The sequence below is a fragment of the Lasioglossum baleicum genome, chromosome 7 (assembly GCF_051020765.1).
Source record: "Lasioglossum baleicum chromosome 7, iyLasBale1, whole genome shotgun sequence".
Classification (NCBI taxonomy): domain Eukaryota; kingdom Metazoa; phylum Arthropoda; class Insecta; order Hymenoptera; family Halictidae; genus Lasioglossum; species Lasioglossum baleicum.
Window position 1 is genome coordinate 8017018 of NC_134935.1, and position 13193 is coordinate 8030210.

At 41.7% G+C, this 13193-nt stretch overlaps 1 protein-coding gene across 6 annotated transcripts in view; it reads right to left on the reverse strand.

The window, feature by feature from the left end:
• Positions 1-13193, reverse strand: part of Snap25 (Synaptosomal-associated protein 25kDa) — a 56809-nt gene extending 43616 nt beyond the window's left edge. Inside the window, exon 1 of one of the 6 annotated variants that reach the window (XM_076427725.1) lies at positions 13035-13193. The gene's annotated coding sequence lies outside the window, so the exon portion shown is untranslated. Of the gene's footprint in view, positions 1-10094; positions 10672-13034 lie in introns of those variants that run through there. The other 5 variants (XM_076427728.1, XM_076427727.1, XM_076427724.1 and 2 more) reach the window with 5 other exon arrangements.

Sequence of the window (13193 nt, forward strand, 5' to 3'; positions counted from 1 at the left end):
AAAAGGTTCTTCCGAGGAACCATTACTGCTAATAACACCCCCGAAAGAAGCGACTCGGAGTCCCGGGGTTAACTTAACGAGATCGAAGGATCTTTAAGGATCCAAGAAAAAACTCGCACAGACGGAAGATAGATAAAGAAAAAGGAGGATCCTGTCTGCTGGACCGAGGAGAATTAATACCCGGCAGACACAGATGAGAAGCAGAAAAACGTACTTTCTCAAAGGAGTGTTCTTTGATTAGGGTGGACTAGACCCTTGGAGAGGAATTAACTCTCAGCACTCGAATAATGCCTTTGTTTTGGCATTAACATAGTCTTCGAGTGCAAAAGGCTGATAGCCAGGTGAAAAACAAGAGTGCAAAAGAGCGTACTTCCCAAGAGGAGTATGCTGTGATTAGGGTGAACTAGGTAGCAAAAGAGGGTGGTCCAAGTCCTGGGCTTTTAGGGGATGGTGACACGCAGAAGATTCGAGGCTTGTCGAGATCGATGATTGCGAGATCTCACGCAGGGATTTTGGGGAAGCCACTACCCGGTTTGGGTTAGGTCCTCGGTCGTCAATGCATGCACGTACACGCGCTCTGCGCGATTTGCCGCGACGGTATACGTGTGTGACTACTATGAAAATCAATACCACGACGACCGACCGACCGACCGACCGACCCACCGACCGAATCGCGCGCAGACGCACGACCAACACCACCACATCGTCCTCGTCACGATTACCCACCCACCCTCTCGACCATGCTGGTTACCATCTTCTTTCTCTCTTTTTCTTTTCAGAGAGTGCGAGGGAGAGAGAGAGAAATTGTTCTCGCTTGCTTGCTCTAGGTAGCGAGAGCCTCGACTGCGCCACCCACTTCTACTCAAACTCCGACGACCACCACGAGAACCGATCAGCTGGGACCTCCAACTACGTATACACAGGATGGCACACGTGCAGCAGGGTGGCCCTCACTTTTCGACTTTCGATTTTTTCTGGCCGCAATCCCCTAATCTGTGACGCTCGAGAAAAATTCCCTTGGTCCAAACTAAAAGGCTAATGTTTACCATTCGACAGGACATCCAGAGAAACCATGTTGTGTAAAATTTGTAGCCTTGAAAATTCTTTAAAAAAATATGATTTTTACCGAATTATAAAAATGTTTTTTACAGTATTCAAAAGACTATGTTTCTATATCGTCAGAAGTGAAAGAGGTATGTAGATGGTTAACCCTTAGTACTCGGGTGGTGACTCAAAGTTACCACAATATTGTCTACAGTATTACATACGTTATCTAATCAATTACTAGTATTATATCAGTTTCATATCCATAAAATGAAAAAAATCATAAAGCACGGGATTATTTTAGGTCAGAAGAAATGTTTAATTTTCGAATTAAAATAGCTCCGAGTGCAAAGGGTTAATTATAAACGAATCACCATGTGTACGCGTCAGCCCATCCCGTCGCGGCTCTTTCGCGTGACTATTCAAGGTACGATTAAACGATTAATCGTGCACGCTTTCACTGGTGCGGCCGCCACAGACTGTTAATGGGGTTTGTCAAGCTATGTATATGCGGCGAGTTAGGGGTGCGCGCCGCGCTGATTCCTCATTTTCAACCTCCGAATTTTGCTGATCTTACCACCTCAATTCAAATGATTCGGATTAATTGGATAACAGTGCACATTTAGACTGCTCCTTCATTTTCAACCCTCTATCTTCTTTGATTCAGACGCAATTGAATAATAATTATTAAACTGAAAATTGCGGCAATCGGGGCAAACTTTTTCCTCTAACATACAAAACCGCCTACACGATACTTTCGAACTCATTCAAATTGCTAAATCACCAGCTGTCTGCGGAGTTGAACGAGACACTCAGTATGCAGCTCAAGTCCCCTAACTTTCTTACCTCGAACAACTTTTTAATTGTCCTGTATACGAGCAAATGTTCCATATACAAAAGTTACACAGAATCTAGGTGAGCACATACGATGCCATTTTTCCCACCACATTTTCTCGTGACCTTGATACCGATCTGCCTGTTCTAAGCATGTGCTCCAGATTTGATTCCACAATTTAATTGACCACCGAACACCCTCGATTCAAACAATTACTAAATACATACGTCCTGTTCATAAGAAATAACGTATAAGTAACAAAGCTACGAATTTAGTTCGCGTTTTCACGGTTTCGAACCCACTGTGCGGCGTAGGGTTTCAGCTGTAGGGTCGAGTTCTTGAAAGGTCGAGCGGCGACTGATATCAGTTTAATTAACTCTGAATCCGGAGAAGTGTGATCGCGTGACGAGAGTCTGTGAATTTTTCTGGCCCGCCGTCGAACGTCGAGATCAGCCGCAGCTAATCGTCGATGAGAATAGTTTGGGAACGGGTTCAAAGGCTGCTGCCGTTCGGCTTCTAATTACCACTGGTTATTGTTACACGGCGAGACTCGCGGTGTTCCTTCCTGTCTATCCCCTACCCTTCTTCCCACGAGACGCGAACGCGTCCGCTTCACCCCCCGATTCCACGTGTTCCTGATTAAATTTACAAGTGCCAATTAAGAAGCCTCCGCGCGGTCTTGATGCGTTAACGAGATCGCTCCGAGGCATTCGAAGGCTCCGGCCACCTGCGAGCTGTTTTGTTCGTGGCTTTTGTGTCCCACGGTGAAACGCGAGACTGGAAACCGCTGATTCGCCAGTACGAAAGATCCTCCTCGGATATCAGACTCCGACCAGAAAGAATTATTCGATTCCTCCTTCAGGAAATGATGTTAGGGAAAGAAGGTTCGAGGTCTACCGAGCTCGGAAGCTGACAAAGAGTCGACGAGGCCGTGACTCTGCGCCCCACGGAGAAATTTCTGCCCTTGAACGTGGATGTCTCGTTTACATGTGGAAGCGCCTCTGTTTTTGCTCTTTTTGGGAAAGATCGCTCTCCGGGTAGGCGTGGCCTCGTTGCTCTTTTTTTTAGTAGAGAGCCCAGAAGTAGAGAAGAAAATTGTAATAGAATGTGTAAAAGGCAAGAGTTATCTAAAGAGAAACGGACTAGAGCAAGGGGGAGGTTACCCCTCAATCGTAACACGCCGATTTTCTGGGAATTTTTGTATGACATAGAACTCAAAAAAATATTTGACGCGTATTTCTTCTATAGCCGTCGGCAATCATGTTCAGACGGTGAAGAAATCCATTTTATCGAATATCCCCGAAACTTTTAGGCCTAGACGAAAATTTCAAGATCCTATTTGTGAGTTTTTGAATGACGAATCTCTTTCAGTGTATACACTAAACTAAATTTAGTGTATAGTATGTAAACAGTATACGTAATTTTCCGTTATTATGATATTTCTGTAGAGTGGTCCACGTAATCTATGTAGAAACCAAAGCGACGCAACTGACCGGAAGACGAGCACGACGTCGATTCGAGGCTCGATCGGGCAAACCAGTTTTTACGCTTCGAAGATGAATGAGTAGTGTAGGTTCCCGTTGGTTAGCGACTGGTTCGAGGCCGTGTAATTTCGACCAAAGTTAGACCTAGTTCCCGTGACAAACTATTACGCGACGAAGCATGATTCTACGAGGGAGAAGTAGAGACGTCTCGATGGGGGATAGAGCGTCTAACCTTTTGCGTGGTTCCTAGCCAATATACTTCACCCTTCGCGCAGCAATCAACCCTTCTCACTCTACCGACGGTTTTCTCGAGATTGATGTGGACCGAGTGACTGGGAAAGTGGATCCTAGTCTGGCCCCTTCGATCAGCAAAGCTTCCCGAAGGGTTTTTTCCCTGGGAAGGTTAGAAGCTGTCTCAGAAAAGCTGAATCTCGATCTCTGCAAAAGAGATGGGACCAGTTCCGATGGAAACGAACAATTTTTTGCAGAGTCACTTCGGTGTCCGCATGAATTTATGAAATGAACACGGCAGATATTAGTAGAGATCTTAAAAGAAGTTGAACATACTCTGTTGGAAAACAACTTTAATCGTTTGTTCCGCTTTAATCGCGCCAGTTACACGAATTATTCTTATGTAGGACAATTCTATATGTAGAACTCTGCCACCTTCGATCGATTAACATTCTCGGTAATTGAGATTTGAAAGTTCCACGTGAATTTTTAAGAATTCATATTCGAGCGTTCAACTTCTATTTTGAAGATGAAAATTCGGAAGAATCAATGCCGATAGGGATTCGACTTTCGGTTTCATGTTTAATTGAAGCTCAATTTTGACGAATCGTCAGCTGGTCTCGGGACCGCAATAATTAGTGTTGCAAGTGAAAATAGACGAGCGGAATCGAACGGTTTCGCGGCGAAACACGCCTCGGAAGGCGCGAGTTCTGGCGTGATCAATTGGCTGAGCCCTGTCCTTGCCCTCGAGACAAAGTTGGCGCGTTTCCAGGGTGAAAGGTACCGTGTCTACCGTTCCTCCTGGTCACGGTGCACCTCGCCAAGATCACGGGCGACCGGTCGGATGCATCTGGAGGACGCAACGTGCACACGGAGAGAGGCCGCCTTTCTCTCTCTCTCTCTTTCTCCCTTCCTCTTCCTTTCACTGGCAGTACCCGAACAAACAGATATCAGTGCTCGATAAACGAAAATGTAAGAGCGCGTTCGAGGGAAATAGGCGGTGTGGGAAATCAATAACCACCGCATGGCTCGAGCATTATTTCGAAACGACCGCGACCCCGGGCCTCCTGTCGACGACACGCCCTCGCGAGTTCTTTCAAAACACGCTTTTCACCGTCACAATGATCCGTGATCATCGACCGACTCGCGTTTCTACCGCTGCTCTTCTTTCTTTTTTAAGAGCGCCGTGTTCTAAAAAGATTAACTATATACATGTGCCTATAATTCTGCTTCATAATTGGACAGCGGATCTTTATGCGAAATAAAAATTTTCTACCTGAATTGCGACCAAAACTGGAGCGAAATAGAAATTTATTTTCTTTCTCAATGTGATTAATCGGTTGGAAATAATAGAAGGTACAAATAAGATAAAAATAATACATATAGAAGAAATATAGGTATCAATCTGTGGTTGTCAGGAAGAACGCCCCATGTCACATACATACTTTCTAATGCTTTGACATAAGACATTGGTTAAATTGCATTATTGTTTTGAGCCTTTCGAATTTGTTTCCATGACTTTTTTTCTGGTAAATGCGTAATTCCTATACTATAAAGCTCAATTAATGTATAAATTCAAATTTTTTTGTTACTCGAGTCTCTCACTACCCCCTTCTGGGGTGTGCGTAACGCATTTTTTCAACCACATCTATAAAAAAAAGGTATAAACATTGATAAAAGAAAAAGATAGATATATGTAGATAAAAGAAATAATAGGATTTCTAATTTCTTCTAATGTTATTACTGTTTTAACACCAAACCTACCACTGCCGGTCCAAATGACCGGTATTATATTTTCCATTTTACAATTGTTAACATTATTTAATTTAACATTATAAAATTTAAATAAATAGAGCCTCGTCATTTTCATAAGTTAAAACATTCTTATCGCTTTTAGTGCTCGCTAGATTTAGTGTTCATTTACACCTCCTCATTTTTGTCATAAATCCATAATTATGGGCACATGTATACTATTCCTTATCCAGCCATAAAACCGGCGGTGGTCGGTGACATGTTCTTACATTTTGTTGAATTAAAATGTTCCGTCGCATTTCTGATGAAACGGGCTTTCTATCGACTACAGGTCGACTCGAAGATCGATACATCCTTCATTACACAACCCTAATCGTAAATTACCGAGAAGACGTTAGATAACATGTTGTTTCGGGAAAGGTAGATAAGACTGCGTCTGAGCCACGTGGACAAACTTGCCTGTACCGGCGAGATAACAGCATCGTGCCGTAATGCAACGCGATGCAACCAGCCTCGTTATTGACAAAAAGAGTCACGGATAATATTTCGAATGGAAATTCACGACGGTGAGGACGTGTCTGAAACTCTGCTCGCAGGACAAATATTATGCAATCGCTTACGTCTGCTAACGAAGAACAACTTTTTAATCTTTCCGTATAAAAACAAATCAATTTTAATATCACTACCGTTCCGTATAATTTTGTATCTGTAACTGAAATGAAACTTCCATGAATTCGTTTGAATTAAAAAGGTGTAGACGTAATTTGAAACAGTGAAACATTAAATAATTTAAAAATACAGTTACATTATTTTGCAACCTATTGAAAGTGTATTGAGAAAGAAAATCCATTTCTATTTCGCTCTGGTTTGTTGCAATTCGGGTAGAAAATGTTGATCTCATAGTCACAATTCTATTTTTTATGTTGTGATCAATTCAATTCCAAGTCATGAATCGTTACGGCCAGTTTTTGTCTCCTGGAAGAGCAGGTCAAGATCGACCCGGTCACCGTAGTAGTCACCGGAGAAATAGAATCTTGGCAAATGCGGCGAATCTGCATAAAGATCCGCAGTCCGATCATTAGGTAGTTCGCGAGGATAACAAGAGTTCCCTAGAGCGTACAGGTGGATTAGAATGGAACAACAAAAGGGAACCGCAAATAAATATAGAACAGGTTTGTAGGAGAATCGATATGATACAGCGTTTTCTTATCCGGTGAAGTCATGCGTGCACTACCTCGTGCATCACGCAGGCCGCTGGCCAGCTTCGCCGTCGATGCAATGCGGTAATTGAATTCAAAGAACAAAAAAAAAAACAAACCGTAAACATTGCCAACACTTTCGCACATTCGCTGCTGCGCAGGACGCGCGCGCGCGCCACTGCTCCGTTATCAATGACTATCAGCTGTTACTGACACTGGAAAAACCTGTCCAGGTCACCTGTCACTGTCGATGACCTGAAATTCCACCGATCGAAACAACGGCCGGCCCCGCGCGTTTACTGCGAGCCACATAACTGCCCGTACACAACTATCACAATGATTTTATTAACATCAAATAAATAAATGATATTTGGTCCCCTCAGCGTTTCTCCCCCTCTTCCACTCTCACTAACGCCTAATTTCAGCGGGACCTACTGTTTATTACGGTGAGTTTCATTAATATTACTCGTTCTTTTAATTAGAAAAGATTTTTTTTGTATGGCTACGAAGAATATTTTATTTTAGAATTTATTTACTACCTCGTTAATTTGATTGAGCTTTCTCATTGTATGTATGTGCCCATAATTGCAAAAGTGGTCCAAGTGAAAATTTATAGAAAAATGAGTTTATCTAAACTAAATTGATTAAATCTTTACGATATTATTTCAAGATTAGATGGAATTCATTCAGTGCTGATATCCTTTTCAACAAGAAATATATCAGTTGGACCACTTTCATAATTATGGTCTCACACATACGACATTTCCGTGTTAATATGTAACATTTACTTAATTACGAGACTAAAAATGTAGATGAAGTTGTGCACGAATAATTCTGCAAGCTACCGTGCTCACACACGCGGGAGAAATGTTCCCGTACAGTATATGTCCGTAAATATTTCAACCCCCATGAAATATGAAATATACGCTACCCGCTTCCAGAACAGAGGGTAGTCCATTTTGAATTTTTTATGAAAATGACAAGATCGTATCCGCGGAAAAATCAACTTGGCTTCGATCAGTTACGTGCACGGAAATGAATATTTAATCGATCCCTGACAAGGGCAGCTTCGCGATTCCAGTAATTATGCCATAAAAATCGTAAAGTGGGTCATCTTGTACCAGCTGATAGTCTCAGCGTAAATGCTGTTTGTTGCGTGACATTGTGCCAATCCATTAACGCCCAGTATCGTATTTCCATCGGCCACTTTCATTCTATTTTCCTTTCTGCGATATTCATTCGCGATGCGATCCAAATTATACACTGTGCGCGGGAAACTTAAATGGGTTTTGAGACTTAGTTTCTCAAAGAAAAATAATTATATTTTCTAATACTGTTTCGAAATTGCCAAAATTACAGTTGCTTTACTATTCATATTTTCCATTGTATACATGCTGCAAAAATATATAAATAATAGTCTATGAATAATGTTGCGACAAACACGACCTACACATTTGAAAGAGCGATTCGATAAGCTAGAGGAACCTTGCACTTCCGGTTCCGCATGTCGAGAACCAGCTCCGAACAAAACAACAGTGTATCAACAGCTTTCAATCATAATATTTAAATCTAAATTCAAATACAATTTGTGGGCACATTAAATTAAAAATGTTCGCCTGCCTTATCGAGTGACAGTACACCATCGCTGTACTCGTTTTTCTCCTACCGTGGCCTCACGTGCACGCGGCGGATAAGTAGACAGCGCGCATACACGTCCGACATTTAAGAAATCAATAAATAAAGTCTCCTGTTCTGCTCTCGGAGGCAAAAACGTTTCGGCGACGTCATCTCCCGGTTGGAAGTTCGCCGCGGAAATCGAAACCGTCGCGAAACCCCGTTCGCCCTTTCGCTAATTTCCCTTTCGCATTGTCGGATGACACCTTCCCCCTCCACTCATCCGCCTCCAACGCACAGTGGGACATTTATCTCGAAAATCTGGCCAAAACTCCATTATTTTATTTATTTTCTCCGAAATGAATAAAACTTTCTTCTCATGTTTCTGAACATGTATGCAAATACTAATCTACAGCCACGTGATTTTCTCACAAGTGTAGCGTACAAAAACGGAGTAAACATAATTGTACGACGACTCCTAGGATACTGGTTTTCTATACAATCTACAGATTACTCTGTTGTTAACAGTCCGATCGAAAATGTTTTCTTTCGCGTGATTATAACCAATTTTTTTTGTACGAAAAAAATTAAAGAAACAATCTTCCGTTCTTTTTTTTTATGTTATGATACTCAACGAATATATGCAAGAAATTGAAGGTGCCCTTGAAAAATATGAGAGAAGAAGACGTGACAAAATATTTGCTACAATCTCGCGAAAGCTCTCGCGAAAGCTCTCTTGAAACCATGCTTTATCCGATAAAAACATTTTCTCTACTGATTACTTTAATTTATAAGAAATACGTTGTATTATCATGAAACGCGTAATGAAACATCGAAATATATTGAACTGCATCGATTAACAAACTAAAATATTTTTGCAAAAGTTAGTTCAGTCGTCCACGAATCTGAATTTTGTTCATCAGAATTTTTGTCGCAACTCTCCAAGTCTGTCTAATTAGACAGTGGATCTTTAAGATACGTTTTTTTTTTAATGTGAATTTCAACAAATTGGAATGAAATCGAAGTTTATTCCCTTTCTTAATATACATATTTACTAGGTTGAATATAATATATAACAGTATCTTCAAATTCGTCTAATATTTTTACTGTTTCAAAATGTCCACTTATAACAATGGTAAAACAGTTTTGGCCAGGTTTTCGGGGCAAATGCCCCACGACGTGCGACGTCTAAAAATGTCCGACAATCGCGGACCTGTTTAACATTTGGAGCCTATTTTCGCCAACGAGGCTCTCTCGTTCGTCGCTATTCCTTCAACAACATATTATTTAACGGATTCTTAATTGGTTTAGTAGGTTGCGAGGGCGCGAGCAACCCTCGAAAACCATAAACGTGTCAAGTGTAAGAAGGCTGATTTGCGGCGAGCGTAACGCCTCGAATCTAGGTTAAGCTTAATCACCACGGTACCTGTCAACAAACGTACTCACGACACAGAGATCTACCTTCTCGATAAACACTATGAAATCAACGACAATATCGAGCGTTTAATCTCCGGTGCGACCTGCGAGAGAGAGAGAGAGAGAGAGAGAGAGAGAGAGAGAGAGAGAGAGACACGCGCGAGACCACGTTTGAAAAACAAATTCACAGTCCACAACGTAGAAAATGGCACGTCCCTGTTCTGTACATTCGAAAATTCTGTACATTCAAAAATTGGGAGTCCCTACTATGCGAGCTAAGACGTTTGCCAATTGATCCGAGTAAACAGGGTGTCAGCAGCAGTTGCCAAGAGAAGACACGATGCTTTTCTCTCGTTCTGTATCGATTTAATCTCCATCGAACACGATATATCGAAGAAGAATATAGCACTGCGAAAATTCGAGCGAATTACCGAAATCTTACGAGACAGTGTAGTTCAAAGAAATTGGCTGGAAACTGTGGAAGGTTTATCGAAGACTATGACACTGAACGTTACTAACCGTGAGTCGACGATGCAGTTGCGTTTTCGATGGGTGTCTCCGGCTGGTCACGGTTTTATTCGTTTACGGTTGTTCTTCGTGTGAACGACTAATGTAAACGAGGAACTGTCACTGTGACCACTGACGTGCGAGTGAAGAGACCCGGTAGAGAAACTGTGTGCACTCGACGGAGCCGATGTTTTACCTACGAGTCGAGGATAGCTAGTCAGCCGACTGACACCAACGAGCAGTCGCAGAGAGTCTCGGCGCGACGCGGTGGCCGCCCTACTGGTGGGGGTAGATCGTCGTCGTCGCGACAATGGAAAGCGCCAATACAAACGCGGCAATACCAGACTGCAATGTAAAGGCGCGGGAACGCGGCGTACACTCGATATATCGAACTTCGAAGTGCCTCAGACAGGGGTGGGGGAGGAATTCATGCAACGATGTACCCTGTTGTCGATTGCTATTTTTACACTGAATTCTGACGGAGATATACTCCGGTAACCGAACCGTCTGCCATCGATAGTTGTCGATAATCATCGATAGTATGCAACATTATTCTACGCGAGCAGTTGAATACGTTTACAATTTCAAAGATTCTCTTTTTCCAATTTTGACACATTGTAGATCTAACAATTATGCTCTCCGCCAATCAGAAGCGATCACGAAAATCAAGAATCACTGTGAAAAATCACCGTGATTGTGAAAAAACGTGATCGCTTATAGCACACGAGTGGAGTAGACAGCTGTTATGTGGCAATTGACGTGTATGTCAAATTTTTCCTATCGAAGAACAAATTGCAAATGACATCGCTTATGACGTCAGATTATGTTTTTCCTCTCGCGTGTACCGATCGGAAGATGGTCTGCGTGACTACAGTGACGCACGCATGACTCATGAGATGCGGAAATACATTAAAATATCGATCGTCTCACCTGTTCAATAAGTTCGCACAATCCCTTATGCTTCCGTTATAACATAAACAATATTTTCTCTCAATTGTCAAGAATTAATAGCCAACCATTTGCTGTTATTGCCATTGCCTGTTCGCATGAAGATTCGAACGAAACACAACAAAACCACGTGACCCTTTCAGGAACGGCTGAAGAACGGGGTCCTCGAGAGATATGGGAAGATACTAAATAATCACTTCTATTCTGCGTTTTACATATAGACTTTCAATTAAATTTTCATTCTAGGCTAGGATAAAAAAATTTAAAATCGTGACCTTTGAATGAAGTCGTAAAGTCATACAACTCAATTTTTTGCTAATAAAAGATAGAAATTCTACGAGCATGGGATCTTTAAGTTGCTTGAAAAATCGCAAAAGATCATGAAACAGAATGTCGTAAAACTTATTCTAAATGGTCGAAAATTCGCTTTCATTTTCCCTTGAGAAAGCGAAATGACTTTTCAAACGACCTAATACTTCCGATATTTTAATCATGGAATCGTGATGGACACGATTCGTGAATCTTCTACCGAATTTACTCCGCGTAGCGACGGCCCTGGGATGGAATGGACCAATGAAAAGCGACCGGGAGCGCCATCGTTCTTGTCACGTTCGGGGGTAATCTTTAAATGGGGCAGATAACAAAGATTTCGCCGTTTCTTACAACACAGACTTTACAAACTTCCTCGCACCCTCTATCGATCGACAATCGAGTTTCGCTAATCGACGCGGTTCGCCATGCTGATTTTCAAATGGGAATGAATCAAACGGCGGAACGGATATTCCTTATCGCGACGAGCAATTCATTGGTGAAAGGAACGCGAGCTTGTCACGAAACGTGTACAACGCTCGGCGAGGAATGTTCTATGAACGCTAATTCATTTCGTCATTTCATTTTCTCAAGAAAAATTCGGAGCCAATTCTTTACTATTTAGAATACGTTCTACAACACTTTGTTCTGTGATCTTTTGCGATTTTTCAGACAACTTAAAGATCCCATGCTCGTAGAATTTCTGTTCTTTATTAGCAAAAATTTGAGTTATATATATATAACATTTTCTGACTTTATCTGAAATTAAATTTGTGGTAAAAATCCAATAGTACATCCAATGGTCTTTCCATAAACAGCACACTTTTTCCTACGTGCACTACATTTTTACCCCAAAAAAATGCCACGAGCAAGTGGCCAATATTGTTGCTTGTACGAAACACTTTGAGACAGATTGTACATAGTGTTTCTACTTCCTATCTATGCCTACCTTGTTGCAGAATGAGAAACAACTTACGAAGCAGTATAGAGAATGTTACGCTGCATTGCTCTCATAAAAGATTCTGTCCTCGATGAACAAAGTTCTCCTGTGAGACTGTGTTATCGATAGACAGTGGATTACACATGCATTTAAAAATACTATTACATTCTCTTCAATCCATTAAATATATTAAGAAAGAAAATAAACTTCCATTCAAAATTTTGATTCTGCAGAAAAATCCGCTGTCTAGTTATCAAACAATAATCTTATACTGTATTGTACCTTTAAAACACAATTGGTAAAATTACAATTGAATCGTATAGTGGAGCTGTCTGTTCTTTTTTCATTACACCTAACAATCTTGGTAACAGTCGATAAGAAAAGTCGATTATTGTCTGTGAGAGACAAAGAAGCAACGACTGTGACACATGAGAGAAGAATGAGGAAGTATCCTGTCAGGAACATGCCTGCATAACCGAGTTTTGACAGAAGACACTGTCTAAAACGTTAGTATAAACTCGCCGACCGTTTCATTGGGGAAAACTAGAATGGGAAGATGAGAATACGTGCACGATAGCGGATCCGGTGAATTTTAAAGAACACGTAGTACATGCTTCGGGTTAAACGATAGCTAGAACGAAGCAGAAAATCGATACAACAATTTTACCGCAATGTGGTACTTCGCGCACGTTTGCTGTTAAAGCGTAGATTTTCATTGAGAACAAAAGTCGAAACTAAACAATGCGTTTGCTTACCAATGAAAGTCAGTGGCGTTCCATATAGCGGTAGTGCACTATCGCTGTCAAAGCGTGTGTATTTCTCGTGGACACCGCAGCTATCGCAGATGATCAACACGGTGGAACAGCTGCTGGTCTTCTGACAACCGGAAACCAAGGAACGGTCGCATCGCTCCT